Source organism: Mytilus californianus, unplaced genomic scaffold (assembly GCF_021869535.1).
Source record: "Mytilus californianus isolate M0D057914Y unplaced genomic scaffold, xbMytCali1.0.p SCAF_10, whole genome shotgun sequence".
Lineage (NCBI taxonomy): Eukaryota > Metazoa > Mollusca > Bivalvia > Mytilida > Mytilidae > Mytilus > Mytilus californianus.
In genome coordinates, this window is record NW_026262582.1 from 47,725,621 (window position 1) to 47,743,946 (window position 18,326).

At 31.1% G+C, this 18,326-nt stretch overlaps 1 pseudogene; it reads left to right on the plus strand.

The window, feature by feature from the left end:
• Positions 1-10: 10 nt before the first annotated feature.
• LOC127718758 (fibropellin-1-like) lies at positions 11-17,105 on the plus strand (annotated as a pseudogene).
• The last annotated feature ends 1,221 nt before the right edge of the window (positions 17,106-18,326 follow it).

The window sequence follows — 18,326 nt, forward strand, 5'->3', positions numbered from 1 at the left end:
ACTTTCAAGAATGATTTCATCACCAAGTATGTAGATTTGCTCGGCAAACTATTTTTAAATGCAAAAAATAATGTGAGATTTATGAAAAGCATAATACCATTTCTAAAAATTTATTTGTGTTGTTTTGTTGTGTTTTTTTTTTTTTATTTGTGTGTACGTGCTGATTCCGTATGATATTAAAAGTTTGAACAATGAAAATATAAACATTCTTAGAAAAAAAGGTGCTTAGAGTTGTTCATTGTTTTCCCAAGGGAGTTATGTCTTTAGTCCTTATACATTTGAATATTTGATGAAAATGCTATTTAAAGATAAACATATCAATCAAATTATCAAATACCAAAGCGCTGACTATTATGGGTATGGTGCACTCGAATACGCATATTGATCTACCAAATTTAATGAGGGAAAACAAAGTAACAAGAACAAGGTAAAGACAACAACGTGTTAGGTTCTTAACTTTTGAATAGCACATACACCTGTTGACGGATTACAATAAGTATGTCCACATCAATACACATAACAACATGAACTCCGTTATCAGTTTGATATAATCTTAGATGAGAAACCTTTTGACTTTTCATATCATATAGTTATTTTGTTTATTTTGTTAAACAGGGATGTATTTAAGAGAATCTGCAGTCATATACGTTCTGATAACCCAAATATGTAAGTTTTATTTGAATGTAAAATTCAAAGCGGCATATCAAAATGTAATTGTGTATGTCTACTGATGTTTCAAAATTGACGTATTGCATTATAATGGATTACATATGTATATCTTAATACGTATTGATAAATAAAAATGAAAAACAAAAGAGTTATAGTGTACACAACAAGGAAACCTATGCAAAAGTAACAAAAGCACACGTTTGCATTACGCGGTACGGTTGTCAAGGATAGACGAGTTTCAGAATCTACACGTAACATTTAAGGATGTTCGCTACTCTGTTTTAAAATAACAAGCTTTTAAAAATACTGTTAGAAATTGATAGTATATAAATGAAAGAACTAAAAAAGCTGATAAAAATGAAGGGTCCATGTGCTTGTTTTTGAGAAATAAGCCCTTGAAAATTTGGCGGGAAATGATTCTCTCTATTGATTTTTCATACATTTAACATTGGCACCTTTTTTCTTTCAAAAACGATAAAAAAATAACAAGGATTTTATAAAATTTTCAAAGATGACATTTAAAACTATATGTAATCAAATTATGGAAAGAAAAGTGGGGGTAAGCGGGCAAAATGTTTAATGGCACTACATGGATAATGCCAGAGGATTCCGAATATCTGTCAAAAAATCAAAAACAAGGGGAACGAACATCCTTAAATTGTTAGACAAACAAATTCAGCAAACATTTTTTTAAACGCTACAACTGCAGCACATAACCCATTCGTCCGATTTCGGGATGTATAAATACGCAGCAACGTCCGGTTAGAATCAGGATGCTATATTCAAATTATCATAAAGAGAACATATATTATTTACGGTGAATATGCAGTTTGATTCCGGGCCTTCGCGGAACCTACCTATTACATTTAATGTTAATTTGATTCCGTCCTGTATATTGGCATCCCAATCGAACATATTGACTAAAAACATCATCGAACACATTGATAAAACTATCAACCTAATCGAACATAAAATATTGATAACAAATATGAAAAACGTACAACAAAGGTTAATTGCTGCCTTAACAACGGTTTATTTGACATTGAAAATAAGAGAAAAAGTAAATCAAAAGTACATGCAAATAATAGAAATAAATGTCACTTCAAAGAAGATTTCCCATTGCAACGTTGAGAGTATAATTAAGTATAGAAAAAAAATTAACTGAGGCGATTCTAAATTTATTTTTCTCAAAACCATCATCATGAATAATGTCAACATTTTCATCAAGCTGAAACTGAAACTGCTTAAACAGATAACACTCACAAAAATTACAAAGCGATCATAACCATGTTTGCTAAATATCCTCTAATCAGATAATATCAAAATAGTACATCGTGTATATGATTCCATAACGCTTAGTCTATCTGTTTTTTTTTTATCACAACATGAATTACTAGTTAGCATTTTCATTTATCTATTTATTTGGATTTGCGTACGAAAACATTCTGGAATGGTATATGTTTTAACAATTCACAGGGCTTTTGGACATAGTAGTTGGACAGAACACAACGCTAATACAACAATCAACATCGGTGATAGAATCTAATTCAATAAAGACTCAAACTCCAACAACAACAGATTATACTATCCTAACAACAAAAAAAACTAATACTCCAAAAACAACAACTACTTTTCCAACAACAACAGAAACTACTACTGCTCCAACAACAACAGAGACTACTGATCCAATAAAATCTTCTATTCCAACAACATCTACTATAACTTCAACAACAATATCGGACACGTCTACTCCGAAAACATCTTCTATTCCAACAACAACATCAGACACTTCTATTCAAATAACAACTTATATTCCAACAACCACAGAGACAACTACTCAAAAAACAGAAGAAACTGCTACTCCAAACACTACAGCTTATAATTCAACAACAACAACAGAGACTACTTATGCAATAGCAACAAGCGAGACTACTTTTCAAACAACAACTAATATTCCAAATATAGTTACTACTGGTAAGATATGATTTACCGAATAGCATTTGTATCTCCTAACCAAACAAAACCTAAATACGAAAGATACAATGCAATCAACAGAGTATTCGTCTGTTTTATCAGTATTCAGTTGCTTCTATGGGCATTACATACGCGCTCGGCTCATATCTAAATAGTCACGGCTCGTTTCAATCGATCAAGAAATCAATTCTACACTCTTGTTATATATTTAAGTAACATTCGATACGTCACATATACCAACTTATTCGTGAAAATGCTATATGATTAAAGTAGCAGGGTGGATACTTATAGAAATATTCACCCGTGATTCCTAATATATTTCATAAGAAAGAAAATTTGCCCAGAAGTTATTTTTTGTCTGGCATGAAAGAGAATTATACCATTGAATATAGATATGTATATAGTTTCTTGCAATCATTTTTGGAAATCTTTGAAATGTATTTTGAAGGACATCAGAGTTTGAAAATATCTAAATATAATTACAAAAAATATTTTGGGCGATCGCATGTATAACGCACGATTTAAAGATATGTGTTTAACTAATGATTTCTCAAAAATGAGATGTCTATAAATCTCTAAAATATATTTCATACTAACTATAAATATTTCAGGTCAAATAAACACAAGAACATAGTCTGTTATGAAAACCTTACCACCTAGACTTTAGAAAAGACTATGTTCTTAAAATTTGTAATTATATAGATATAACGAAATGTAGGTCATGTGTTAAGGCCTAAGTAACAGCAATCTATCGATCTTAATAGCCCCCACCCCCACTCTTTTTCCCCCCTTCTACCTGAAAAAGAAGAAAAATCCGATACAAACAAACAAACAAAACCAACAACTTGATGCATGTCTGTCATATCTGTTTTTCGTAAACTGTTTTGTTATACATTAGGCCGTTAGTTTTCTCAATCGATTTGTTTTCATATTTTTCATGTCAGGGCCTTTTATTGTTTATTTGCGTAATTCTCTGTCCGTAATGTTGTACTGTATTCATGTCATGTAATGGTGTCATTTTAGTGTTATATTTAACACTGCCATAAAAGTGCGAAGTTTGGCTAGCCACAAAACCAGGTTCAACCCACCATTTTTTTCCTAAAATGTCCTGTACCAAATCAGGAAAATGGCCATTGGTATATTATAGTTCGTTTCTGTGTGTGTTACATTTTAATTTTGTGCTTCTGTTGTGTCGTAGTTCTCTTCTTATATTTGATGTGTTTCCCTCAGTTTAAGTTTGTAACCCGGATTTGTTTTTTTCTCAATCGATTTATGAATTTCGAACAGCAGTATACTACTGTTGCCTTTATTTATAGCCGACTATACGGCATTTTTTTTTTTCATTGTTGGAGGCCGTCTGGTTGCTTATAATTGCTTACATTAACTTCACTTGAACATTGACAGATAGTTGTGTCATTGGCAATCATAATATATCTACTCAAATTTCCAAGCTCGTACGAAGTCATTTAAACGTGTGCATATCAATTATTATACAATCCTCCGAATAACAGACTGTTACGGTATTAATGTTACATGTAGTTGCACATTACATGTTAATTCCTGAACTCGATTAATCCACTTCTCCTCAATGTAACAATGATTCATTTTGTTCTAATATAATGTATGATTTGATGAATAACATCAGCCTCCGTTTACAGTAGAACATTCTAAAGCATAGGTTAGTGTCGATCGGCAATAAGCAAAAACGATATATAATGTTTTCAATTAACATGATATTATTTCTACGTTAATAACTCTTGAAAATAACTTTATTTCTTTTTAAATTTTCGTTTTGTACTATACAATTTTGCCCAAAACAATGTGTCTGGTTTTAAAATTTCGCTCTACATATCGACGTATGTTCTGTGTACCCATTTAAAAACAAAGCGACATAAATTGCCATTATTTTTCTTTTCTATAATATTTATGTAATGGCATGATCATTTGGGGATTTTTTAGGATGGATTGTTTGACATTTAAAGGAAGGAATACAAGTTTTAAATACCATCATTTGTTGTTGGCATCAACAAAATAAGCCTATAGTTTCCATTGTGTTAGAATATTATACAACAGCATTACACATGTTACAATTTTGCTCTTTTGGTACATCAGGATGATTAGTACTACACAAATTTAGAGCTATACAAGTCTATGGTTATTAATACTTATGTTAATAACAATAAAAAGTGAAGGATGAGTAGTTTCACACAACTTACGAGCTCGATAAGACATTGGTTACCAATACTTATGTCGATAACAATTAAAAGTCACAATTTATCTTTTATATATTAATACTCTTGTATTGGCCGGCTTATTGGGTACTTTTTGTACCTCAGGATGGATTTTTTTGACATGAACAAAAGGTGCCAATTGTCTCCATTTCGTTGGAATAGTATAAAGAAGTGTTAATATTCTTTTCTTTTGGTACCTCAAGATGATTAGTACTACACAAATTGAGAGCTACATAAGTCTATGGTCGTGGTTGTTACTAACCGGACGAGCCCCCAATTTCTATTTCGGCCAGAAATCACCTTTAAATTGCAGCCAACAAAAGACACAAATCAATTATAAAATTTAACAAGATTTATCATACACAAGTTTACAAGAAGTATTTCACAAATAGCAACTTAACTTTCAAATTATAAGTCCGATCCTTTTTCTTTTCTTTATCCGGAATCCTTCTTGTAACTGTACGGAAATCCAAACAGGCTATTACTTCCAATAAGTCACAATCTAATATGATGGTATTCGTAAATAAAAGTGTCAATTTAACAACTCTGGAGAACTTCTGAGAATCCAATGTCTATGTCTGTAATTTCGGTATCTGTATATATAGTTGTCAAGGAAACTTCGAGAACGCTATAGAAAGGAAACTCCTAGAAAACTTTAGAAAGGAAACTTTTAGAAAAGTGTAGACGTTTAGATTACGTATATTTTGTTATGTTCATTCTGGAATCGTTATGCAAGTAAAATAGAACGTTCTAATCATTTCATAAGTATCTATGATTGTTCCAGTGATTTCTAAACTGCATAATTATTTTGTAAACAACTGTAAATAGATATAGGAAGATGTGGTATAAGTGCCAATGAGACAACTCTCCATCCAAGTTACAATTTATAAAAGTAAACCATTATAGGTCAAGGTACGGCCTTCAACACGGAGCATTAGGTCACTCCGAACAGCAAGCTATAAAGGGCCCCAAAAAATTACTACACATATTTTACATGGTATAAGGCCACACAAAACAAATTAGGCCGAGATAAATAATATAATAATTACAATATCATAACAATATTAGTGTCAATAACACTTAAAAGGTACAATATTTCTTTCTTTTTTATTATTATTCTTGTACTGGTACTTTTTGTACCTCAATTTGGGTTGTTAGAAATAAAAGTGAAGGAAATTAAGTTTAAAATTGCAAAAAATTGTTGTCGGCATCATTAAATGGTGCCAAAAGTTTCAATTTTGTTAGAATATTATACAACAGCATCAGCATTATGTTCTGTTGATACCTCAGAAGGGATAGGCTTACACAAATTTAAAGGTCTTTATTACATAAAAGAAAATGAAGAGTTCGACGGATTCTTTTTTTCATATGAAAAGCAATGTCTATGCAGTGATAAACAGGTTTAATAAAATTGACATTATACATCGTATATATAGGTCGATCAACAACATCATTTTAAATGCAGTTTACAATGAACTACCTACGGCAAATATTTCTGAAATTACTGTATGTCTGAAAACAAAGTTTCATAGATAATTTTATTTCGTCTGTTCTATTTCATGTAAAAAAACATTGCCTTGTTGAAGCTGCCGTAACGAATGTTGTTGACAACATATAAAACTGTCTTTTTTTTTAATTTTTGCAGCATTTTATTCTCAAATAATTTCAGCGTTACTTTATTCATTTATCATGAGTAACATATGAATCAGCCATTAAAAATAATGAAAATTAAACTGTTAATTTTTATTGAAACCAAGATTAATAATGTTCATTCCAGTCGGATAGAATGTACTTTTACAAATGTTATGATTTTCTATTCAAATTTAAAATTAGAAATCAATATCATAAGAAAAAAAAACGTGTTTTGATAATGTTCACAAATAGGTAACGAGAAGAGTGAGTGCACGTACAGGTTAAGAGATAAAATCTTTAGTCAACGCTCGTTAACTAATGACTAAACGGAAACAGAATTAACGCGCTTAGGCATTATAGATTTCCAGTTTGACCGCCTTAACGTAATTACTATAAAACGCAAAAAAATGAGTAAACAAATGAAATATAAGCACGAGGCGTGAACGGGTCCTAACTTTATGTTATGTTTGGTCTACACCCAACTGTATATTGTAAATTTAAATATTTTTATATTTTTTATAATGCATTTATTTACGATATATTCATAGTTTAGACTTTGCATTGTTCTTTATGTGCATAGGCAGAATAATTTGGTTTTCGAACAATTATATGTCTTTATATTTACAAATGCAATACTTACTTCCAGATTTTAACGAGTGTGCCTCCAACCCATGTAAAAATGGAGGTATCTGTACAGAAGGGGTCAACAATTACACTTGTGGTTGTGTCACGGGATATTCTGGAAAGAACTGTGAAATTAGTAAGTTCCATTGCTTCAAAACAAGAAACGGGGAAAAGATTATAATAATAATGTATTGACAATGCAACATATTGAATAAAGGCAACAGTAGTATGCCGCTGTTCAATAGTCATATATCGATTAGACGAAAAACATTCCGGGTTATAAACTAAAACCGAGGGAAACACATCAACTATAAGAGGAAAACAACGGAAGAACAGAAACACTTAATTGCAACAAAAACAAACGCCAGCATACATAGAAACGGACTATTTGATAACAACTGACATATTTCTGACTTGTTACAGGACATTTTAAGAAAATGGTGGGTTGAACTTGGTTTTATGGTTAGCCAAACCTCCTGATTTTATGGCAATGATACAAATACCGCTAAAGTGACACCATTACGTGACAGGATAATATATATATAAAGATAAATTCATGGTTCAAAATTCGCATAGTTTTTTTTATTATGTATGTGCATGTGCAGATTCATCGAATACTATTAAACGTGTCATCATTTCATTTAGGCTGGAATAAAAGGCATTAACCAAATGCAATCATGATCTCGTTCATAACAGTTATAACCGCGTTGTATGTCAAAACGATTGTGGTTTTCGATCAATTATATGTCTATATTTTTACGAATGCAATACCAACTTCCAGATATTAACGAGTGTGAATCCAATCCATGTGAAAATGGAGGTAGCTGTACAGATGGAGTTAACAATTACACTTGTGATTGTGTGACAGGGTATTCTGGAAAGAACTGTGAAATAAGTAAGTTCCATTGTTTCAAAACAACAAACGGGGAAAAAGATAATGAAAGATAATTGTAATACATTGTATTTAAATTTTGTTCAACGTACAGGAAACCAGATCGAAAATATAAACAAATAACCTGTTATCTCGCGCATATAGTTTCCCTCATTTCATTTCTATACTTTCTTTGAATTGTTCAAGAATGAAATTAAAGAGATCGATATTCAATAAGCACTTAAATATTTTTATAATTTTGACGATGCAACTTATACAAGATATATTCTTACTTAAGTATTCACATTGTTCTTTTTTCAGATTTGAATGAATCACATAATCATTTATCATATTAAACATGATTTTATCCTGTGTTTGAAACTAGATTCGTTTTCAAATTTTCGCTTGGTACTGTAAAGTTTCATAAAAAATAATTTGTATTGCTATTTTACGTATTTTTCCATTTATCTTTTAAGTGATGATTTTTCAAAACACGCTACTCACTTGTGTCAGAAAATAAGGGCGCTCTTCCGATGCCAATGTAAATATCAATGACGTAATTGGTAAAATTGCGATCAACAGATTATCAATGGTCTTTCAAACTCGAGGAAAACAATTGAGTATTTATATATGTTTTTTAAAATTTATTTCATTTCTCATATCGACAATGGAATGTAAATTACATAACCAATGTAAAAAAAAAATGTAACTTGTAATGACACGATATATGATTTTCGATGCTTTTGTGTACCAGGATTAACTGACATAACTGCAAAAAAAAATAAGTCACAAGCAGCAATAATTTTTAATATGGCTTATATAGTGCATAAGGATATACTAAGTTTGTATCCATGTTCTCGATTTATGTTAGTATTGAATAATATTTTCTCCACAGGTATTATTTGACCTTGATCGATTTATGAACCTGCACATGGTGAACATGAAGCCATTGAATTAAAACAATTGCTAATACTTATACACTATAGTTAACAAGTCTTTATGTGGTGTCCGTTTCAGATATCGATGATTGCTTTCCTAACCCATGTGAACATGACGGAACCTGTAATGATCTGGTCAATGATTTTTATTGCAAATGTCCTCCTGGATTTATGGACAAAAACTGTAGCACAGGTAACTCTTAAGCAGCTTCACTGTAATACATAAATTATCATGCCTCATATCTGCATCCCAAAATATTAGTTGTTGATATTACTATTCCTAAAACATCTTTATAGACTTTCTTAGTTTATAAACGGCCTTCAAAGACCTTCTATTGAATGAATATCCGTGTTTATATATTTATTTATGTTGTTCCTGGTAATATGTTCATATACACGACGAAATGTCAAATACAGATCGAGAAGTTATGCTCAAACGCTTTTATGCTTATGGCACATGTACATGTATTGGAATATATATAGGTGTAAATCACGCGGAAATTCCTGAATTTGAACTATGTGCTTCTCACCATAAGTCATTTAAATTGGTTGATAAAGTGCTTTAAGATATTGAGTCCAATAGCTTTCTAACAATCAAATTGTTTACAACTTATTTGTACTACCGTTCTCTGTTTGATTAATGTAATGAAATAAACATAAAAAGTTGTCTACAGGTTCTTGCTGTCCTAGATCTATTTATAAAACATATACATTGTGAACACGATGTGATTGAATAACAACAATTGCTCTACCTTATACACTATAGTTAAAAAGTATTGCTTTGGCGTTTATTTCAGATATCGATGATTGCCTACCTAACCCATGCGAACATGACGGAACCTGTAATGATCTGGTCAATGATTTTCAATGCATATGTCCTCCTGGATTTACTGACGAAAACTGTAGCACAGGTAAATCTTAAGCAGCATCACTGTAATAAATAAACTACCATGCCTGATATCTGCTTCCCAAAATCTTTTTTGATGATATTGTTATTCCTAAATCACCTTTATTGACAATCTTAATTCAGTTTATAAACTGCCTTAAAAGACCGTGTATTGATTGAATATTCGTGTTTATGTGATCTATTTATTTTGTTCCTGGTAATATGTTTATATAGACGACGAATTGTCAAATACAGATGGAGAAGTTCAACTGAAATGAGTTTATGCTTCTTGTACAACTATTAGAATATCAGTTAGTGTAAATCACATGTAAATTCCTGAATTTGAATTAGGTGCTTCTCACCATTGGCCATTTAATTTGGTTTATAAAGTGCTTTAGGATATTGAGTCTAATATCTTTTGAGAAAATCTGTTTTACAACCTCTTTATATTACCTAGATCTATTTATTAAACAGATAAAAGGTGAATACGATGCTACTAAATTATAATAATCGCTATACCTTATACACTAGTTAATAAGTCTTGCTTTGGCGTTCATTTCAGATATCGATGATTGCTTACTTAACCCCATGTGAACATGGCGGAACCTGTAACGATCTGGTCAATGATTTTCAATGCAAATGTCCTCCTGGATTTACTGACAAAAACTGTAGCACAGGTAACTCTTAAGCAGCTTCACTGTAATAAATAAACTATCATGCCTCATATCTGCATCCCAGAATATATTTTGTTGATATCGCTATTCCTAAAACACCGTTATACACTTTCTTACTTCAGTTTATAAACTGCCTTAAAAGATCTTGTATTGATTGAATATCCATGTTTATATGACCTATTTATGTTGTTTTTTTTTTTGGAAATACTTTATATGGACGACGATTTGTCAAGTGCAGATAGAGAATTTCTACTGAAACGCGTTTATGCTTCTTGCACAACTATTAAAATAAGTATGTGTAAATCACATGTAAATTCCTGAATTTAGATCAGATGCTTCTAACCATTGGCCATTTAATTTGGTTTATAAAGTGCTTTAGGATATTGAGTCTAATACCTTTTGAGAAAAAACTGTTTTACAACTATTTTATATTACCTAGATCTATTTATAAAACAGATAAAAGGTGAATACGATGCTACTGAATTACAATAATCGCTCTACCTGATACACTATAGTTAATAAGTCTTGCTTTGGCGTTCATTTCAGATATCGATGATTGCTTACCTAACCCATGTGAACATGGCGGAACCTGTTACGATCTGTTTGATGATTTTCAATGCATATGTCATCCTGGATTAACTGACAAAAACTGTAGCACAGGTAAGTCTTAAGCGGCATCACTGTAAGAAATAAACTACCATGCCTGATTAATCTTCCCAAAATATTTTTTCTTGATATTGTTATTCCTAAAACACCCTTATTGACATTCTTACTTCAGTTTATAAACTGCCTTAAAAGACCGTGTATTGATTGAATATTCGTGTTTATGTGATCTATTTATTTTGTCCCTAGTAATATGTGTGTATAGACGACGAATTGTCAAATAGAGATTGAGAAGTTCTACTGAAACGCGTTTATGCTTCTTGTACAACTATTAGAATATCAATTAGTGTAAATCACATGTAAATTCCTGAATTTGAATTAGGTGCTTCTCACCATTAGCCATTTAATTTGGATTATAAAGTGCGTTAGGATATTTAGGTCAATACCTTCTGGCAAAAAAAAACTGTTTTACAACTACTTTATATTACCGTTCTCTGTGTGGTTTTTTTAACGAAATAAAAAACCAATTGTCTACAGGTTTTTGTTGTCCTAGATCTATTTATAAAACAGATAAAAGGTGAATACGATGCTACTGAATTACAACAATCGCTCTACCTTATACACTGTAGTTAATAAGTCTTGCTTTGGCGTTGATATCAGATATCGATGATTGCTTACCTACCCCATGTGAACATGGCGGGACCTGTAACGATCTGCTCAATGATTTTCAATGCATATGTTCTCCTGGATTTACTGACAAAAACTGTAGCACAGGTAACTCTTAAGCAGTTTCACTGTAATATATAAACTATCATGCCTCATATCTGCATCCCAGAATATTATTTGTTGATATTGTTATATTTATAAACACCGTTATACACTTTCTTACTTCAGCTTATAGACTGCCTTAAAAGATCTTATATTAATTGAATATCCATGTTTATATGATCTATTTATGTTGTTTTTTTTTTGTAATATTTTTATATAGACGACGATTTATCAAGTGCAGATCGAGAAGTTCTACTGAAACGCGTTTATGCTTCTTGTACAACTATTAAAATAAGTTGGTGTAAATCACATGTAAATTCCTGAATTTGAATTAGGTGCTTCTCACCATTGGCCATTCAATTTGGTTTATAAAGTGCTTTAGGATATTGTGTCTAATACCTTTTGAGAAAAAACTGTTTTACAACTACTTTATATTACCTAGATCTATTTATAAAACAGATAAAAGGTGAATACGATGCTACTGAATTACAACAATCGCTCTACCTTATACACTAGTTAATAAGTTTTGCTTTGGCGTTCATTTCAGATATCGATGATTGCTTACCTAACCCATGTAAACATGGCGGAACCTGTAACGATCTGGTCAATGATTTTCAATGCATATGTCCTCCTGGATTAACTGACAAAAACTGTAGCACAGGTAACTCTTAAGCAGCTTCACTGTAATAAATAAACTATCATGCCTCATATCTGCATCCTAGAATATATTTTGTTGATATTGCTATTCCTAAAACACCGTTATACACTTTCTTACTTCAGTTTATAAACTACCTTAAAAGATCTTGTATTGATTGAATATCCATGTTTATATGATCTATTTATGTTGGTTTTTTTTTGTTTTTTTTTGTAATATCTTTATATGGACGACGATTTGTCAAGTGCAGATAGAGAATTTCTACTGAAACGCGTTGATGCTTCTTGCACAACTATTAAAATAAGTTTGTGTAAATCACATGTAAATTCCTGAATGTAGATCAGGTGCTTCTAACCATTGGCCATTTAATTTGGTTTATAAAGTGCTTTAGGATATTGTGTCTAATACCTTTGGAGAAAAAACTGTTTTACAACTACTTAATATTACCTAGATCTATTTATAAAACAGATAAAAGGTGAATACGATGCTACTGAATTACAATAATCGCTCTACCTGATACACTATAGTTAATAAGTCTTGTTTCGCGTTCATTTCAAATATCGATGATTGCTTACCTACCCCATGTGAACATGGCGGGACCTGTAACGATCTGCTCAATGATTTTCAATGCATATGTTCTCCTGGATTTACTGACAAAAACTGTAGCACAGGTAACTCTTAAGCAGTTTCACTGTAATATATAAACTATCATGCCTCATAACTGCATCCCAGAATATTATTTGTTGATATTGCTATATTTTTAAACACCGTTATACACTTTCTTACTTCAGCTTATAGACTGCCTTAAAAGATCTTGTATTAATTGAATATCCATGTTTATATGATCTAGTTATGTTGTTTTTTGGTAATAATTTTATATAGACGACGATTCGTCAAGTGCAGATCGAGAAGTTCTACTGAAACGCGTTTATGCTTCTTGCACAATTATTAAAATAAGTTGGTGTAAATCACATGTAAATTCCTGAATTTGAATTAGGTGCTTCTCCCCATTGGCTATTTAATTTGGTTTATAACGTGCTTTAGGATATTGAGTCTAATACCTTTTGAGAAAAAACTGTTTTACAACTACTTTATATTACATAGATCTATTTATAAAACAGATGAAAGGTGAATACGATGCTACTGAATTACAACAATCGCTCTACCTTATACACTGTAGTTAATAAGTCTTGCTTTGGCGTTCATTTCAGATATCGATGATTGCTTACCTAACCCATGTGAACATGGCGGAACCTGTAACGATCTGGTTAATAATTTTCAATGCATATGTCCTCCTGGATTTACTGACAAAAACTGTAGCACAGGTAACTCTTAAGCAGCTTCACTGTAATAAATAAACTATCATGCCTCATATCTGCATCCCAGAATATTATTTGTTGATATTGCTATTCCTAAAACACCGTTATACACTTTCTTTCTTTAGTTTATAAACTGCCTTTAAAGATCTTGTATTGATTGGATATCCGTGTTAATATCATCTATTTGTTTTGTTCCTGGTAATATGTTCATATACACGACGAAATGTCAAATGCAGATCGAGAAGTTATACTCAAGCGCATTTATGCTAATGGCACGTGTACATGTATTTGAATATATATAGATGTAAATCACGCGGTAATTCCTGAATTTGAATTATGTGCTTCTCACCATAAGTCATTTAATTTGGCTGATCAAGTGCTTTAAGATATTGAGTTCAATAGCTTTCCAACAAAAAAATTGTTTATAACTTGTTTTTACTACCGTTTTCTGTTTGGTTAATAAACAAAAAAAGTTGTCTAGAGGTTCTTGCTGTCCTAGATCTATTTATAAAACATATACATTGTGAACACGATGTGATTGAATAACAACAATTGCTCTACCTTATCAACTATAGTTAATACGTATTGCTTTGGCGTTTATTTCAGATATCGATGATTGCCTACCTAAACCATGTAAACACGACGGAACCTGTAATGATCGGGTCGATGATTTTCAATGCATATGTCCTCCTGGATTTACTGACAGAAACTGTAGCACAGGTAAGTCTTAAGCAGCATCACTGTAATAAATAAACTACCATGCCTGATATCTGCTTCTTAAAATATATTTTGATGATATTGTTATTCCTAAAACACCTGTATTGACATTCTTACTTCAGTTTATAAACTGCCTTAAAAGATCGCGTATTGATTGAATATTCGTGTTTATGTGATCTATTTATTTTGTTCCTGGTAACATGTGTATATAGACGACGAATTGTCAAATACAGATGGAGAAGTTCTACTGAAACGCGTTTATGCTTCTTGCACAATTATTAGAATACAAATTAGTGTAAATCACATTTAATTTCCTGAATTTGAATTAGGTGCTTTTCACCGTTGGTCATTTAATTTGGATTATAAAGTGCTTTAGGATATTGAGTCTAATACCTTCTGACAAAAAAACTGTTTTACAACTACTTTATATTACCGTTCTCTGTTTGATTTATTTTGCGAAATAAAAAAAAAACAGTTGTCTACAGGTGTTTTTTTTCCTAGATCTATTTATAAAACAGATAAAAGGTGAATACGATGCTACTGAATTACAACAATCGCTCTACCTTATACACTATAGTTAATAAGTCTTGCTTTGGCGTTCATTTCAGATATCGATGATTGCTTACCTAACCCATGTGAACAAGACGGAACCTGTAGTGATTTGGTCAATGATTTTCAATGCATATGTTCCCCTGGATTGACTGACAAAAACTGTAGCACAGGTAACTCTCAAGCAGCTTCCGTGTACTAAATAAACTATCATGCCTCATATCAGCATCCTAAAATATTATTTGTTGATATTGCTGTTCCTAAAACACCTTTATTGACTTTCTTACTTTTGTTGATTAACTACCTTAAAAGACTGTGTATTGATTGAATGGCAGTGTTTATGTGATCTATTTAATTTGTTCCTGGTAATATGTTTATATAGACGACGAAATGTCAAATACAGATCAAGAAGTTATACTGAAACGCGTTTATGCTGATTGCACATGTATTGAAATATAAATGGATGTAGATCAGATGTAAATTTCTGAATTTGAATAAGGCGCTTTTCACCATTGGCCATTTAATTTTGCTTAAAAGGTGCTTTAGGAAATTGACTGCAATAGCTATTCTAGCAAAAAAACTATTTTACAACTAGTTTGTATTACTTTTCTCAATTTGATTTATGTTACGAAATAAACAATCAGATATCTACATGTGCTTGCTGTCCTAAATCTATCTATGAAACATGTACATAGTGAACACGATGTGATTGAATAACAACAATTGCTCTACCTTATACACTATAGATAATACGTCTTGTTTTGGCGTTCATTTCAGATATCGATGATTGGCTACATAACCCATGTGAACATGACGGAACCTGTAAGGATCTGGTCAATGATTTTCAATGCATATGTCCTCCTGGAATTACTGACAAAAACTGTAGCACAGGTAACTCTTAAGCAACTTCACTGTCATTAATAAACTATCGAGCCTCATATCTGCATTCCAAAATAGATTTTGTTGATATTGTTAATCCGAAAAATCTTTTATTGACTTTCTTACTTCAGTTTACAAACTGCCTTACAGTACCTTGTATCGATTGACTATCAGTGTTTTTAGAACACGAATGGTCAAAATCTGCGTCGAGAAGGTCTACTGATACGCGTTGTTGCTTGTTGCATTTTGTTTTGTAATATGGATAGCACATAACGATAATATTAAGTGTCTCTACAGTGATGATGGAGGCCAAGTATCAGAAAATCAAAAACCTTACGCAAACATTGAAAACCTAACACAATATAATAAGAAAAAGATTATCACAGCCAAATCATTATGACATATTTATAACTGCATTATTTATTACAGGTTTTTTAATAATACTACTATTTATAAAAATAATAATTATGACATGTGACAACCAACTGAAAGACGTTAGAGGTTTTTACTGAAAACAACTAATGCATCATAAAAATATGTCAACGGTAGATTGGCATTGTTAATTGAAATGCATGAACAATTTCATTATTGTGTAGTAATGATTTGTTTCCACTTAACGATGGAGCAGATTAAGGATGTTTGCTACTCTGTTTCAAAATAACAAGCTTTTTAAAAGAGTGTTATAAATTGATAGCATATAAATAAAGGAACTAAAAAAGCAGAAAAAAATGAAGGGTCCGTGTGCTTGTTTTTGAGATATAAGCCACTGAAAATTTGGCGGGAAATAATTCTCTCTAGACTTTTCATGTATTTAACATTGGCACCCTTTTGCTTTAAAAAAATATGAAAAAATAACAAGGATTTTATAGCATTTTCAAATATGGCTTCTTAAACTATATGTAATAAAATTATGAAAAAGAAAAGTAGGGGTTAGCGGGGAAATTTTTTTAATGGCAGTACATGGATAAAAACAGAGGATTCCGAATATCTGGCAAAAATTCAGAAACAAGAGGAGCGAACATCCTTAACATCATAATTTAGTGACACCTATGAAGGATTTTTATCAAATTAAAAAATGACATATCAGATAGCAATATATTTTTGTTTTTAGTTTAAAGAAAAATAACTACTAACGAAATTGTTCAACACCACAGTCTTCTGTGCTTGTTTTTTTATTATTAATATAAATGATTAATTCATACCATCAATACTTAATATGTTTGCATATTGAATTTTCACATTGAATTTTATTTTAAATGGTGTTATAATATATTTTCATGCAAGATGTATTTTAACATATATATACATATATATAAGCTATTTTGCTGCTAAATTTTGTTAATACTTTATAAAGTGCCACAATATATCACTGACTTCTTGCTTTTGTGTTGTGTTTGCTTATATGTTTTGTTCGATTAAAAGCCTTTTATTTTTTTGGAATTTTATGTACAGTTTGATATTAGAAATGAAGCTATTCTATCAACAAATATTAATTTTGTTTTTGTGTTTTAATTTGTTTGTTAAATTTATGCTCTTTTTAAAGCAACAGTCAATTGATAGCATAATTTACAAATGTTCTACTTTTTTTATATTATTAGAATAATAATACATCAATTGCAGAAAAACAAAACAATTGATAATTTCAATGCCGTTTGTATTTAAATATTTGATTCAGTCAAACTACTACATTAAAGGAAGTGTAACATGTTGGGTTTTCAAAAAAGCATTGTTGGTAAATAAATAACATGCCATTAATTCGATAATAATTAGCAATGGCATACTTAACATGTTTCTAATAATGCTTATTATTTTAATTGTATATAAATTAAATGCACAACATTTATCTATTTAGAGTTGCAGTGTTACCAGTAGGTCAATTATATGTATTACGGGAGTGCACATGCATACCTGAAGAAGAAAAAAGAATGAATGGTAGAAAACTAGAAAATTATTTGGTTATTCAATTCAAAGCCTGCATCAGTAGGAAGAATATTTATAAATGTCATGTATCACTTTAGTTCCAAGATGACTGTTGAAATCGGTTCTTTAATTCGAATCGTTTTAATTTTGAGAGTCACTGATGTGTCTTTTGTAGACGAAGCACGGGTCTTATGTACAAATTTATAATCCTGGTATCTTTTATGAGTGTTTTTATAGATACAGAACATTTCATACCTTAAGGTTTCAACTGTAATGCTGATTAAGCAAAAAAAGAAAGAATTTACAAATTATCAATGCCGACAATTGTCCAGAAAAAGAACAGGATTACAAAAATGACTGTAACAACCCATTGTACCTGTTGGACTTGTTGGTGCAAACATGTAGTGGTCTTATTCG